General features: G+C 46.8%; 1 protein-coding gene across 4 annotated transcripts in view; it reads left to right on the top strand.

Annotated features, from left to right (window-relative positions):
• The window catches only part of LRRC20 (leucine rich repeat containing 20), a gene marked incomplete at its 3' end in the record, with an annotated part of 76,406 nt that overhangs the window by 38,710 nt on the left and 22,977 nt on the right, over positions 1–14,719 (top strand). The window lies entirely within an intron of this gene.

Below are 14,719 nucleotides of genomic sequence, written 5' to 3' on the forward strand. Positions count from 1 at the left end.
GGCAGTGTGTCGGTCAGGCACCCAAGCGCCATTGACTTCAGCATCCTTAGGATAGAATCCCAGGGACGCTGAGGCCATTGGGCATGAGTGTTTTAAAGCTGTTGGCTACACTGAAACGTCATTAAGCATGGAAGTCACCCTGAGCCCGGGACCCACCAGGAGGTAATGAGCTGCCCACCCTGTGGTCGGGCTGAACCAGGATCTGAGACATGAGAGACTGGGCCACTTGGTGGTCAAAGCACTGACACCAAGCTCGGGCCCAGTTCTAGACCCATGCTGGTCCTAACTCACACCTTCTGGCTGTGGTTGGGGGTGGTCAATGGGCTCCTATAGGGTAAATGATTTTCAGGCTTTTCTGCCCTCCCACCATTAGGATTGCCCTGCCTGATGGGGCACCTGCAGTTGTAACATTGTTGTGTTGTTTACTTCTATGGGCCATGGAGGAGTATTGAGATAGTCACTGACAGAAGCAGCAGCAGGAGAAAGAAGGGGAGAAAGAAGCCAGAGAAGCTCTTCACCCCAGAGTGAAGACTTGCTGGGGGCTTGGAGGCCTCCTGGTCTCCTGGCACCCCCCCACCCCCCTGCACCTCTGCCTGCCGTGTACTTGTTTGCCACATCACATGTAAAGCTCAATGAAAGCCTGAGAAAGCCACTGAGGGCTCCAGGACTCCTCCTTTACCCAGTCTGCTAGGATTATACAGATCCTGCTCAGTGCCCATCCTGGTTCCACAGCTCCCCAGCCAGAGATGGGGGAAGAGAGGAGAATAATATCCATGAATTTGTCCCCCTGGCAGGGGAACTTTTCCTCTGCAGGCAGCCTCTACACAACCCTTGCCTTCCAGGTTTCCTTTGGGTGCTAATAGCTCCCTGCTGCTGGGTTACTGCACTATCCCTTGAGGTTCCCCTACAGCCTCCCATATCTTTGTAAATGGTTTGTTGAAATTAACCCTCTTTGGATCATCCTAATTTGGATGTGACATCTGTTCCTGGCTGGGAGCTGACTGATGCTCTCTGCCACTTACTAGCTTGGCAGCCATGGCAGCTTGTTTACTTGCTCTGGGCCTCAGTGTTCCCCTTAACACAGTGGAATAAAACTGGTAAGCGTCTATCTCATAGGATCCTTGTGAAGATTGAATGAGTTAAGCTATGCATAGCCCTGGCAGCAGCCGCTCCCCCTATACTCCATAACACGGTACCTGGCACATAGCTGGTATTCAAAAATATGTTTTGAGAGGGTGAATTAATAACTTTGCACCCCATGACCAGCAGAATAATCCCTCTCACCACCACCACCTGTCAAAATGCCCATGTCTTAATTCCTGGAACCTGTGACTTTGTTACCTTATGGGTAGTAAAAGGACTTTGCAGGTATGATTAAGTTAAGGACCTTGAGATGGAGAGCACCTGGTGAGTGGGGCAGATGCCATCACCGGGTCTTTATAAAAACACAGACGGCCAGGGGCAGAGAAGGAGTTGTGAGGGCGGAACCTGAGGTTGGAGTTATGTGCCCACAAGCTAAGGAATGTGGGCAGGCTTTAGAAGTTGGAAAGGTCGAGTGGATTTTCCCTTAGAACCTCCACATCTTTAAGACCCATTTGGGTCTTCTGATCTCCAGAAGTGTAAGAGGATAAATTTGTTTTAAGCTACTAAGTTTATAGTAATTTTTCCTGCAGAGCAGCAGGAAACTAATGCACACCAGGTGAATTGAGGTTTCCTGCTTCGATGTCCCGCCTTGCTTACTTTCTTGCCCTCCCACCCGACCTCACTTTGGAGCTGGTAAACCCTCAGCTCCTCCTAGCATTTGACCCTGCATGTCCTGGTAGAGCTCAAAATTATTCAGCATGCTTCGTTCAAACCATTCCAGAAGCTGCTCCCTCATTGTGGTGGTTTGGGTAGAGGAGTGCAAATGGAGTTGAATTGTCCTCAGTGGGACAGAACCTGAGACCCACTTTCTTCTCCAGCTCAGCCTGGCAAGAGGAGATGAACTCTCCTCAGAACATCCAAGCAAGAGTGTGTGCTCCACGGGGCTCCTCAGTAACAGAAAGCTGTTCTATTTCTCTATTATTGCATAAGAGGCTGCCCTAAGACTTACTGGTTTTCAATAACAATGTGTTATTTCCTCCAGCTCTGGGAGGTGTCTGGTCGCTGTGGGTTGTTCATCTGCTCCTCCTAGTGAAAACAGAGGTCACCTCACTGCGGAGGGAGGTCCCTCCTCCTTATAGCCTTGTTCCACGTGCCCTCCAATGTGCTTGGACTTCACAGCTGGATTCCAAGAGGAAGGAGTGGTGGTGCAGAGTGGTGCTTAATGCCTGTGCTTGGAGGTCTTGGAAGGTCAGTCACTTCGGCTGCATTCTGTTGGTCTAAGTGGTCTCACAGCCAGCTCAGATTCCAGAGCTGGGAGCTATACTCTGCTCCTGATAGGAGCCGCAGCAAAGTCTCATTGACAAAGGCACAGGGATGAGAAAAATTGCTGGGCTGTCTGGGGAAATAGTCTTCAGAGTAGCTTTCTTAGTTTATTAGCTGAAACACCGAAGGATGGCAGTTTTATCATTCCTATGTGCTCAGCACTTGAGTATCTACCATTTGCTAGGTACTGTGGTAGGGACTATGAGGAAATCATTTTATGCCGGGGTCTGAAAACCTGACCTTGGCCTTCCCAAGCTGTATGACCTTGGAATAAATACTGAACCACTTTGAGCTTCCATTTTCTCATTCTGATATGGGCAAAGTAAATTACTTCCCAGAAAGTATATACGTGTCATATGCTATTTGTTGCCCTTACTTATATATTCTTATAGACCAAACTATAGATCCCTTTTTGAGAAAGTGACAGGATTAAATAAATTCCCCTTGGAGGGGAATTGGGGGCAGCCTGGAGAGGCATTCCTGCCTCAAAAACAGAATATCGACCCTGCTGGCCTCGCTACACACTCAGGACTGAGACTTTAACCCCTGCGCCACCAGGGAGGCCCGGGTTCTGAAATTTAGACAAGTTCCCATCCCTGCCCCCCATCCACCCTGCTTACCCGCTGCCTAAGAATTTCTCTACCTGTAAACTTCTAAGGCTTCATTTGAAAAATACACCCCTATTTTTTATATAGGAAATAGATACCTACAGTTTAATATTTTAAGACTCAGAAGGGGTGTTAGCGAAAAATAAGCAGCTCTCCTGCTCACCTGTGACTATGCAGGTACTTCTCTTTTTTCCCCTCCTTTTCCTAATAAACCTGCCCTTTTAAAATGTAAAAAAAAAAAAAAAATAGTAAAACATAAATCTCCCTCTTACTCTTATTTCCCCAGGTGTCCAGTTCCCCTGCCCAGAAGCAAGCACTCTTGCCAGTTTAAGAAATAGTCTGTGCCAGTATGAACATTAATATACTTAGTGTGAACAGGATTTGCAGTATACCACCATGGTCAGGCAAATGGTGGTGTTTTATAATTTTACAAGTCCAAATCTATTTAAATCTGTACAACTCTGTGAAGTCAGCATTTATCATGTCTTTGTTGTAGATGAGGAAACTGAGGCAGAGAGATCATAAGAAACTTGCCTGAGATCATACAGTGAGAAAGAATGTGGTAGAGACTGTGGGTCCAGATCCAGAGCTCCTTTCTAAACTGCTAAGGGCGCTGTTTTATAACCTGCTTTGTTAAATTAGTGATCTTCTTTAGAAATTGGTCTATGTCAATATGATGAGAGATGCCTTATTCTTTTCGTGGGGCAGAATGTTTCACACTTCATTTTAGTCTGTCCCACACTGAGTTGCAAAGTTTTCTCACCTCTTCCTTCTGTCTACCCAAGAAGTGGGTAGGAACCTTACTTTTCTGTTCTCTGTGGGCATCAGACTTGTGTGACTTTGGGTGAAGCTTCCTTAGTGCTAAGCATGGGCCATTTGGAAGATATTTATTACCTCACTCTTACTATGTCCTATAGGAGAGGTACAGGGACAGTGGCAGGCAGGGGCAATGATTGCAGTCGAGGTGCTTGATTAATCCTCAGTGGGCAGGTATTTTTGGAACTGCCAGATTCTCTCCCTGCCCAGCTGCATAATTATTGCAGGCCAACTTGGTCTGTCCCTCAGCACAATCAATAGTCCTCCTCTCTCCGCTGAGGTCAATCTTAGGTCTGCGAGTCAGCTTTGGCAGTTGTCCAAGATAAAGATGATGCGGAAGTAATAAGAGGCACTTGGGGAAAGAGAGATCCACTTAATAGACACCGGAAACCATATTCAGTAGGGATAATATATAAAGGGATGTCATGATGGGCTGGAGAAAGCCTTGTGAGCAGAATAGAGTAGGGTCTTCTACCATGGTCCCTGGTCATCTTGGGAGGCCAGGTTGTTCAATTCTGAACCCCGGCATAAGAGAGCAGAAAGAAGCATCTGAAGCTCCCCTAATGTAGTCTCCTGTGACCAGAGGACCTCAGCCCTCTGTGCGAAAGGAGGGCCTGAGGCCTGGGCCTTGTGATCCCAGCAGTGAGAAGGAATGTATTGTGATCCCAGTGATGAGAAGCAAGGTTAGACGCTGTTGTGACTCCGTTTAGCTGGAGGCTACATACACCAACTGATCAGGTAAGTGGGGCTATTGGTCACACTTTTGTTCTTCCTCTGAAGTGAAAACAGCAGAGAAAACCTTAAATGTTTGCTGGGGAGATATAAAGTCCAGAGAGTTAAGCAAGATTGATACTTTAACATTTGGGGGCATCAATCTCAGGGAGTTAACTTTCTTTTCTCTCCACTGAGGGGACTTAGAAATATCTCCAGGATTTGATTCCTATTCAGAACCTCTAGAATCTGTTATGAACAACTTTGAACACATCCACTTGACTACTTGGATAAATGGAACAGTTCCTTGAAAAAACAATCTTCCAAAATTCAACCATGATGAAATAGATAAACTGAATAGTTCAGTAACCATTAAAGTAATAAATACAAAGATTCCCAAAAAGAGAGTTTTAGGCCCAGATGATTTCACTAGAGAATTCTGTCAAACTTTTAAGCCAGAATTAACATCAGTTTTACATAGTTTCTTCCAGAAAATATAAGGACATACTTTCTAAGCCAGGCTACAAAGCCAGCATTTAAATTTCATATCCAGATAAAGACAATTAAAAAAGGAAAGAAAGAAAATTTCAGACCATTATTTGTTGTTTCTTTTATGAACTAAGGCACAAAAACTAGCAGAAAAATATTGGCAATTAAATTCAGCAATGTACCAAAAGAATTATATGCCATAACCAAGTGGTATCAATTTTTCTAGATGTGCAAGACTGGTTCAACATTTGAAAATCAGTCAGTGTAATCCATTTTGTCAAAAGGCTAAAGAAGAAGAGTCACACAGTTATATCTGGTGACAAAGAAAAAGCATTTGACAAACTCTAACACCTATTTATGATTTAAAAAAAAAAAACAAAAAACACTAGGAATCCAGCAAGTCAAGTTGGTAAAAATCACTGCAAAAATCCCACAGTATAATCAGACTTAACAATGAAATGTTTTCCACCTAAGATTGGAAATCAAGGAGGGATGTTAGTTCTCATCCTAGAAATTCTAAACACTGCAATAAGACAAGAACAAGAAATAAAATGTATACAGCCTGGAATTGAAGAAATAAAACTGTCCCTGGGCCTCCCTGGCGGCGCAAGGAGTTAAGACACAGTCTATGAAGGTATCTGCAGCTACTGCAGCACGAGTTCAATCCACGGCCAGGGAGCTACCCACATGGCACAGCAGACCTCTCCTGTCTTGCCCACTACTCCCCTCAGCAGTGTATTTCAGTCGATCTGCCTGTTTTGTTCCCCACTCTGTCTCTGGTGAATCCTCTCACCCCTCCACACCTCTGGCCTGTACCCCAGTTCTTGTATACATAAATAAATAAATCTTTTTTTAAAAAAACTGTCCCTATTTATAGGTGACTTGATTGTCTACATAAAAAACCCCAAGGAGTCTTAAAAGGAACAAACACGCACACACAGCTATCCTACAAATAATAATTTGGCATGTTCCAAGGTCATAAGATCAGCATACAACTTCCTAGGTGAATCACACTCATCCTCAAGATGCTTTCCTTGACTTCCTGTCTCAGAGTAAATCCACAACTTTTGCAAGGTCCCCAGAGCCCTGCATAACCTGGATTCAGCCTCATCTTTACCACTTTTCCTTTTTGACTCCCTACTCCAGGCACAGTAGATGTGCTGAATTCTCTCTTTTTTTTTAAAGATTTATTTATTTATGCACACAAGAACTGGGGTACAGGCCAGAGGTGCAGGGGGTGAGAGGATTTACCAGAGACAGAGTGGGGAACAGAGCAGGCAGACTGCTTAAAATGCACTGCAGAGGGGAGCAGTGGGCGAGACAGGAGAGGTCTGCTGCACCATGTGGGTAGCTTCCTGTCCAGCTAGGGATTGAACTCGTGCTGCAGAGGCTGCTGATAGCTTCACAGTGCTGTGCTGTGCTGTGCTTAACCCCTGTGCCACCAGGGAGGCCCTGAATTTTTTTACACTTTTATTTCCTCTGATAGCTAGCCCCTGGGTTGTTTGCACAACTCATTCCTTCTCATTGTTCTCTATGGCTTTAGATACCTTCCTAGTAATCTGGAATAGTCTCATTATTTTCTTATTTATTACTTTCTCCTGCCATTAGTGTGCCAGCTTGTTGGGGGAGGTTTCCTAGTGCCTGCCCATGGTAAGTGCTGAGTAATATGTAGACTGAGTGAGTGAAGGCTGTGTTGGTTGGTATCATGGTGTCTCACTTTCCAGAAAGTCAGGTGTCACAGCTGCATCCACATCTTCTTTTATTTTCCCTCTCGATGCCTGCCTTTGAAGTCACCTTTCAATTTTGTTTCCATACAACATTCCATAATCCAAGTATTAAGTCTCATGGACCTTCTAAATGGAAAATAGTTCCATTTATCAAATGCTTTTGCTTCTCAAAGATTATCCTTTTTTGCATTCAAGTACAGGACTGAGTGTGTACTTAGACTGTGCATAGTAAATAACTGTATTTTGCAACATGCCCTGCCCTCCACAGCACTCTCCACTCATCCTCACTGTCCTGCTGTAGATGGGGAGGGAGGACCTTGTCATGAGCATCCAGAGAGAGGATGCCTCAAGAACACATGGTGAGTTAGGCCAGAGCCAGGTAGTCCTGGTTTCCTCCCTTTTTTCATTTACAACTAAAGAAACAAGGATTTGCTGAGTATCTACTCTGAGAACAGGTTATGCATGAATTAGGGACATACAACTGGAAAAAATAGGGTGCTGGGATGGCCCCTTTCTCTTGGGGAGGTTGACTGGTGTTAAAGCCATGCTTTGGGGATTGAGTGAGGAAAGTCAAGTATCTAAAGAAGAGGCTGGGGTTTGGGTGACCCTGGGACAAGTTATTTCATCTCTCTGTCAATTGGGAGTAACAGGTTATAATAAAACTTAAATGATGGTTGTGAGTAAACCTTTAAAACAAATACTCAGAATGTCATGGTGTTCCCTAGATGTTAGCTATCATTATTACTTGTAAGCCCCACAGGCACTGTACTAACTTTCGATATCTGCAGAAGAGCTCTTTCCTGGAAACCCCCTCCCTCTCACTCAAGCCTAGACTTAAATACCCTCTCAAGCAGCAGGAGCCTGATTCACTAAAGTGGGCTGACACGCCTTCTTCAGAGCACAGCTGAGCCCCTTTTGAAGCTTACAAGTGGAAAGCTTTCAGTGTAGCCCCTTTGATTACCCTAATGCAGTTAAGGAGCTGAACCCCAAAGGGGCAGGTCCTGTCTGCTCAGTTACTACTCTCTTGGTGCATTTTGCTTCTCAGAAGAGTTTCTGAACTAGGGGAGAGGCTGCCACCCTTCCTTGCAGCTGAGCCTTCCTCAGAACCTGCCACTAAAGAAAAATTGGATTTCACAGAGCAGTTTTCCCTAGGGAATGTGAAACTGGGGCAATGGCATGATTTTGTGCGCAACTTACTTAATCCTTAGAGCGATGATCTCCAGGGGAAGATACACTGAGCAATGACTGGAAAAGTTGCTTACAATCTGCCGAGTGCAAATAGCGGGTCTCAAAAGAGTATATATAATCCGTGATTCCATTTTTATTTTTAAAAACAATACCTATCTATCTATCCTGTTTGTTTTTATTTCTGAATGTACATACGTAGAAAATCATGCAAGAATGTATACCAAGCAACATTGGTTCTTTCCAGGGGTGGAAATATGTGAGGTTTTCATTTTTCTATGTTCCATATTTTTGTAATGTTTGCATTTTTTACAATGAGAATATACTGCTTTTTTAAGAAGAAAATATATTTAAGGTTAAATACATCACATTGGTCAAAATAGGCCACTCTTGCAAATAATCCCAAATCTCAGCAACCAAAAGCAGAAGTCTATGTCTAACTCATGACATGTGTTTATCATGTTTCTCCTCATTGTCTCAAGGATCCAGGCTGGTGAGGCAGCCACACAAATGTTGTTGGTCACTGTGCTAGAAAGAAAATAAAGTGTGGCAGAGCACGTTAGCTCTCTGTGCTTCCCCTCAGCAACTCTTCTCATCTTGCATTGATAGAAACAAATCACATACGTGGGCAGAAAGGTGTGACCTACCTGTGTCTGTGTCAGAGAAATAGCTGTGGAAGGAGAGAGTAGTGAATTTGTTGTTGTTTTATTTTAAGGGTTTTTTTGATTTATTTATACAAGAACTGGGGTACAGGCCAGATGCGCAGGAGGGTGAGAGGATTCACCAGAGACAGAGCGGGGACCAGAACGGGCAGACTGATGAAATACACTGCTGAGGGGAGCAGCAGGCGAGACAGAAGAGGTCTGCTGCGCCATGTGGGTTTCTCCCCGGCTGGCCGGGATCAAACCCGCGCTGCAGAGGCTGCGGACAGCTTCACAGCGCTTCGCTAAACCACCTGCGCCATCAGGGAGGTCCACCATAAGCCCTTAATTACCCTTTTTGTGTGTACCTTCAATCACTAAGCACCATCAGCTAAACAAAAGTAAAACCAGTGGGTCAAAGCAAAGTAAGAAGAGGGGGAATAAAATGCATTTTGACCCCACCGTCTCCTAATGTTTTGGGGCCACTTGCCTCTGAAGGCTGGCTGCTCCCCTGGGTCTGGATCATCGTCCCAATCACTGACATGCTTTCCCAGAATACCAAGAAAGAAGTCCTCAGATCTCCCCTGGTGGCGCAGCAGTTGAGCGCTGGCCTAGGAAGCTGCCCACAGCCTCTGCAGCGCTGGTTCGATCCCTGGCCGCCGGCGAGGGTCCCGCATGGCGCGCAGACCTCTCCTGCTGCCTCCGCTGCTCCCCTCAGCAGTGTGTTTCATCAGTCTGCCTGTTCTGTTCCCCTCTCTGGCTCTGGTAAATTCTCTCACCCTCCCGCACTTCTGACTGTACCCAGTGCTTGTATAAATAAATAAAAAATTAATTAATTAAAAAAAGAAGAAATACAGGGAAAAACTCTCAACAGAGAGGATAGCCACTGCGAGGGCAAGAAGCAGGTGTTTATATGGGTATAGTGGGCGAGGAGTGGGGATTTGGCTGTTGGGTGACTGTGTTGTTTCTCTTGCTGATTGGTTGGGGCCTGTGGGGTCTCCTAGGTTACTGAGGCCCACTGAGTCTCCCAGGTTACCTGGTCTGCTTTCCCAAAATGAGCTTTGGTCTGTTGCTTTGGCATTGTGTTATTGTGTTGGTGTTAGGAACATTCGATTTTTACTGGGCTGGGGGTACTCTGACCTCAGCTGATTGTTCCTTACTCAGTTTGATAAATGTGCTTAGGACACCTGAGCTTGGGCCTCGCTCCCCGTCTCCCCTCCACCATACTAACTAACTACCTGCGCCCATTCAACTGTGTGAAGGTCGTAGAGCGTAGCCACACAAACCTGCACACCTCGGCTGTCTATAGGGACTGGGGTCACACTTGCATCCATTGCTACGCAACTCACAACGGTATAGTCTCTATGTACATGACATCCTGTGATTTATTTATTTTATAATGAAAAGTTGGCACCTTTTGACCTTTTAAAAAAATAACAATAGTGAACACATCATTAATTGGGACTAAAAAACCTGAGAGAGGAGAGATTCTCTCCCTCCCTGCAGCAGTTACCCTGGTTGTCCCTGCCCCCCGTCTGGGTGTGGCCCTGTGGTATGGAGAAACTGGGTCAGCATCTTGTGAGACCCTACAATGCTGTGTGTCAGTGATATTACTCCAAACACCTGATCCCCAAAGGCCTCTGGATCCTCAAGGGTTTTCTGAAGCAGCAAAGGATGATCTGCAGGCTCAGGCTTAAATTTGGGCAGTTAGAAATACAAGTCTAGTAGGTAACTCAGTGCTCACTGGATTCTTTGCATTTACCAGGTGCCCTGTAGGTTTTGCTGTATGGATCCCCTTGCCTGCCATCCATCTATCTATCCTCCTATCTGTCTGACATACTTAACACACTTATTGTTATGTGCCTAGTGCTAGTCAAAGCCTTTTTCATGTATTCATTAAAAGCCACCACAACCTTATAGAAAGGGTCAGGTACTGTTTGCATTTTACAAAAGAAACTGAGGCAAAGATAAACAATTTTAGAAAGTGGCAGAATCTGAATTTGAACTGGAGACACCAGGCTTCAGAGCCTGGGTTTGTCACCCTCACTGTACAGTATCTCATCACAATCCATGGGTGCTGGGCAATCTCCCCTGCCCACATGGGGCTCATTGGTGTTACCCAGCAGACGGGATCTGCCAGGGGAATGCAGGGTTCCAGGAAGGAAGGGTGGAGGGCTCGGGAGTGCGCTGAGGAAGACTTCCCAAGGTGGTACAGGCAGGCTAGGGGGCCTGACCATGACAATGAGAACAAACCTGGACACAGCTGGGACAGGGGAGGCCACCAGCCACCTCCCTGCCATGACACCAACGAGCACCTGCTGGCGTGCTTGGCAAATGCTCTTGAAAATGCCCTCTGGCCACCAGCTGCTGTCCTGTGGAGGCCAGGGTCATGCTCTAAGTGGTCCATTACGGGTTCCACTGGTGGGGGCTGGGCTATGAAGTGAGGATTTGGAGATGCCATGGCAGGCAGACCACCCAGAACTCGTTCCTGTAGAAAACGAGGACTTGGAGAAACACATAAATAGTAAATGAACAACCAGGAAAATTGGGCCATGGTCTCAGCTAAGAACAAATGTCCATTCCAGAAAAGTGACTTCCAAGAGACTTGGAGCCAGCTGCCCCTGAGTGGTCCTGGCTAGCCCAGCACCAACTCCATCCCTGCCTGGAATGTGCCCTCCAAACCTGCCCCCGTGTAAATCTGTGTGAGGCCCAGTCTTCATCTAGCAATAGGATCCAGTGAGAATTGAATAACATTTTTATGAAAGCAATAGCATTTTTTTCCTTTTTATGAAAGTGAAAAAGAACAAGCCTATTTAAGGTAAAACATGGCACATATAGAACAGAAATTTAGCAAAACTGGGGGGATGGGGCGTGATACTCAAATTCATTTATTCATTTATTTGTGTATTCAACACATATTTATTGAGTACTTTCTGTGTACCCAGCCCTATTGTGGGCACTTTTCTACCACAGGTTAAGTTCCACCCTCGTGCATTTTTGGTTATGAGGGGGGCACCAGTGGAGGATGGAGTGGATGTAAATTGATGTATTAGGTAATGAGGGATGCTGTGAAGGTAACCATTGCAGGAAAACAGAAACTGATGGGAGAGGATGCTGGTTTAGATAGAGTGATATTTGAGCAAAGACAGAAATGATGTGAAGTCACCAAGCCTGCAATATATTGATAAGGAATGTTCCAGAAAGAAGGAACTGCAGGGCCTCCCTGGTGGCACAGGTGGTTGAGCACCACACTGTGAAGCGGTCCGCAGCCTCTACAGTGCGGGTTGGATCCCAGTCTGCCGGTGAGAATCCCACATGGCACAGCAGACCTCTCCTGTCACGCCCGCTGCTCCCCTGTGCAGTGTATTTTGTCAGTCTGCCTGTTCTGTTCCCTGCTCTGTCTCTGGTGAATCCTCTCATCCTTCTGCACATCTGGCCTGTACCCGGTTCTTATATAAATAAATAAATCTTTAAAAAAAAAAAAAAAAAGAAGGAACTGCAGGTGCAAAGACCCCGGGGTAGCAGCATGCACGGAGTATTTGAGGAAACATGTCTGACAAATGGGTAGGAAGCTCTGGACTAGATGTTTTCCAGCATCCCTCCCAATGACCTTGTAACAGTGACCTGGATTGGGATGTTTTCTGGATTAAGACATGGCCACCTAAGAACCTGGCTACTGGTGGGTCCCTGACTGTGTGTGGGGCAAGCACTAGTTCTGCCGAAAGAGCTGTGGGTTCAGCATGTCCCTGAAGATGGGAAAATGAGGAGTAGGTCAAGCCCCCTGCATTGTCTGTTTGCCTCTTGAGGATAGGGGTGGGGGGTGGGAAGAAGAGTCTTCATTCATCAAGTGTTTGCTGAGTGACCACAAGTGCCCTTCAGGGGGCTGGAGGTAGAGAACAAAGATGAATCAGGAACAGTTCCCATCCATCGGAGTCCCAGCCTGGGGGCTTGGGGACCTGCCATGTGGCTGGCAAACGGGTATGGAGGTACAGTGTCTTCAGGCCAATTCTACCCACACCGTGGAACCCTAAGTGAGGAGGCTGTTGGAGTTTCACCGTGGCTCCTCTCCCACAGCCCAGGGCTGCATCATAGAGTCCAAAGCAAGGGCCAGGGCTAGCTACGTATTGATGGGGGCCCAATGCAAAAAAAAAAAAAAAAAAAGTCACGGAGGCCCTAGTGCACAGAACAGGAGAAAAGTGCTTTTCAGTATGTGGAATGCTAACTTCCTCTCTTCTGTGGCCTCTCTCTCAGCATTTGTAATGTCCATTTGCTATAGCTAAGTAAAGGAAAATGGAATTTTAAATGATTAGTGCAAATTTGACCCTTTATCTTTACATTGCACAGTGGTACTTTAAAGTACAAATATCAGAATATGTAAGTCATATGTGGAATCTTGAAATTATACTGCTCATATCCTGGGCTTGTTTCCAGAGGGCAAGTGGGCCAATAGGACACACTCAAGCCAGATTGGGGAAGGTGGCACATTCTCATAAGCACCCAGGGCCCTGCACCCACAAGGCAGACACGCACATGTCCCCTCTGCCCGACACCTCCCACCACATCTTGGACAGCCACACCTCACCTTGGCCAAGGATGGCATCAGGGAGGTTCAGCCTGGCAGCCCAAGGATTTTGAAATCTTGGCCTCAGGCTGTGCTTAATACCTGGATCAGGAGTGGGTGAGAGATCCCTCCTGCCAAAGCCAGTCTCCAGCTGCCACCCACCAGATACACTTTAGGGCTCTCAGCAACCCTATAAGGGAGATCGCTGCCCCCGTGCTCCATGCCAGATACACAGGAATACATGCCTGGCTAGCCCGCCCTGTGCCTGGAACCCTGTTGGGGTGGAGGGCTGTAGTAGTTTCAGAGCAGGGGGATAGTGGGAAAGGCTGACATGTCCTGGGGTATAGAGGGCAGGAGAGCAGACTGCTAAGGACCTATCCTGGGGAGGCAGTAGAAGGCTAGACCACATGTGAGCTGAGACTCCATGGCTGCTTACACAGTAGACTCCAGGATAAAATAATTAAGGCTTTTGAGATGGCAACACAGACCATTCCAGCCCGAGTTTGAGGCCCTCAGAGCCTGGGAGACCCTGGGAGAAGACCTGAGATCCCCTGGCCTTTCTGAACCTCACTTCTCTAACTCAGACGAGGTGGGGAAGCTCGCTTGGGCCATGTAATGAAGGAGGGGTTCACTGTGGGTCATATGTGCCTGGGGACTGGGCAACCAGCAGAAACCGAGGCCCTGAGCTCCCATGGAAATTCTGTGTCTGACCACTCCCCCACCCCGATCTGCTGCCAGCCAGCTTCTCTGCCTGCTCCCTGATGTTTATGGTGTACTTGCTGCATGTATGTCAACTTATGCTGGGCACTTCTCACATTTAATCTTCTCAACAGCCCTGTGCTGTAGGAAAAGCAGTGTGTGTGAACGTCTCCTCTGTACAGGCACCCAGCCAAGTGCTTTGCTGTGTTAACCCCATAGCAGCTCTGTGAAACAGGTATTATTAGTTTCTTTCTACAGATGAGGAGACCAGGACCTGCTGGGGTTCATTAACCATCTGAATGAATGACTTGTAAGTGGTACAGTGAGGTCTCCCTAAGCCCTGCATCATTAACTCTTGGTTTCTGCCCCTCATGCTTTTTCTGTGGGCACTCCAGTATCTGTTTGCAGAACACAGCACTTTAGCTTTAAAGTGCTACACCCACACCTCTCAGCACTGCCTAGGCCAGGTTCCCAAAAGAGGGGCACCCTGGGGCTCTTCTCCACCAGCAGTGCTCAGGTTGTTGGTCAGCTTTTGAAGTGGTCATTCTAAGCATGGAGCCCACTCTTATCTGTGTGTGAGCTTTGTCAGGGAAGGGAGCTTGGGGGGCCAAAGGGGCAGTGGCTGTAGCCTAGAGCCAGCTGTGGGCCAGTTGTGGCTGAGCAGGGGAGCAGGTTCAGGGACACAGAAAGAACAGTTGTCCTCAGAAGTGTTCCTCAGATGGGCTGTGGGGCTGGGGAGCCCAGGGGCTGCCCATCCCTATCTGTCCCATCAAGACCTAGAGTTGAGGCTTGACCATGTGTCTAGGTCCAGACTGTGTCAAGTCAAAAACAGGTGCCCCCGGGCAGGAGTGATGGCCAGGCTATGGTGGGAGTTAC

Source organism: Talpa europaea (assembly GCF_964194135.1).
Source record: "Talpa europaea genome assembly, chromosome: 10".
In the NCBI taxonomy this organism is placed as follows: Eukaryota; Metazoa; Chordata; class Mammalia; order Eulipotyphla; family Talpidae; genus Talpa; species Talpa europaea.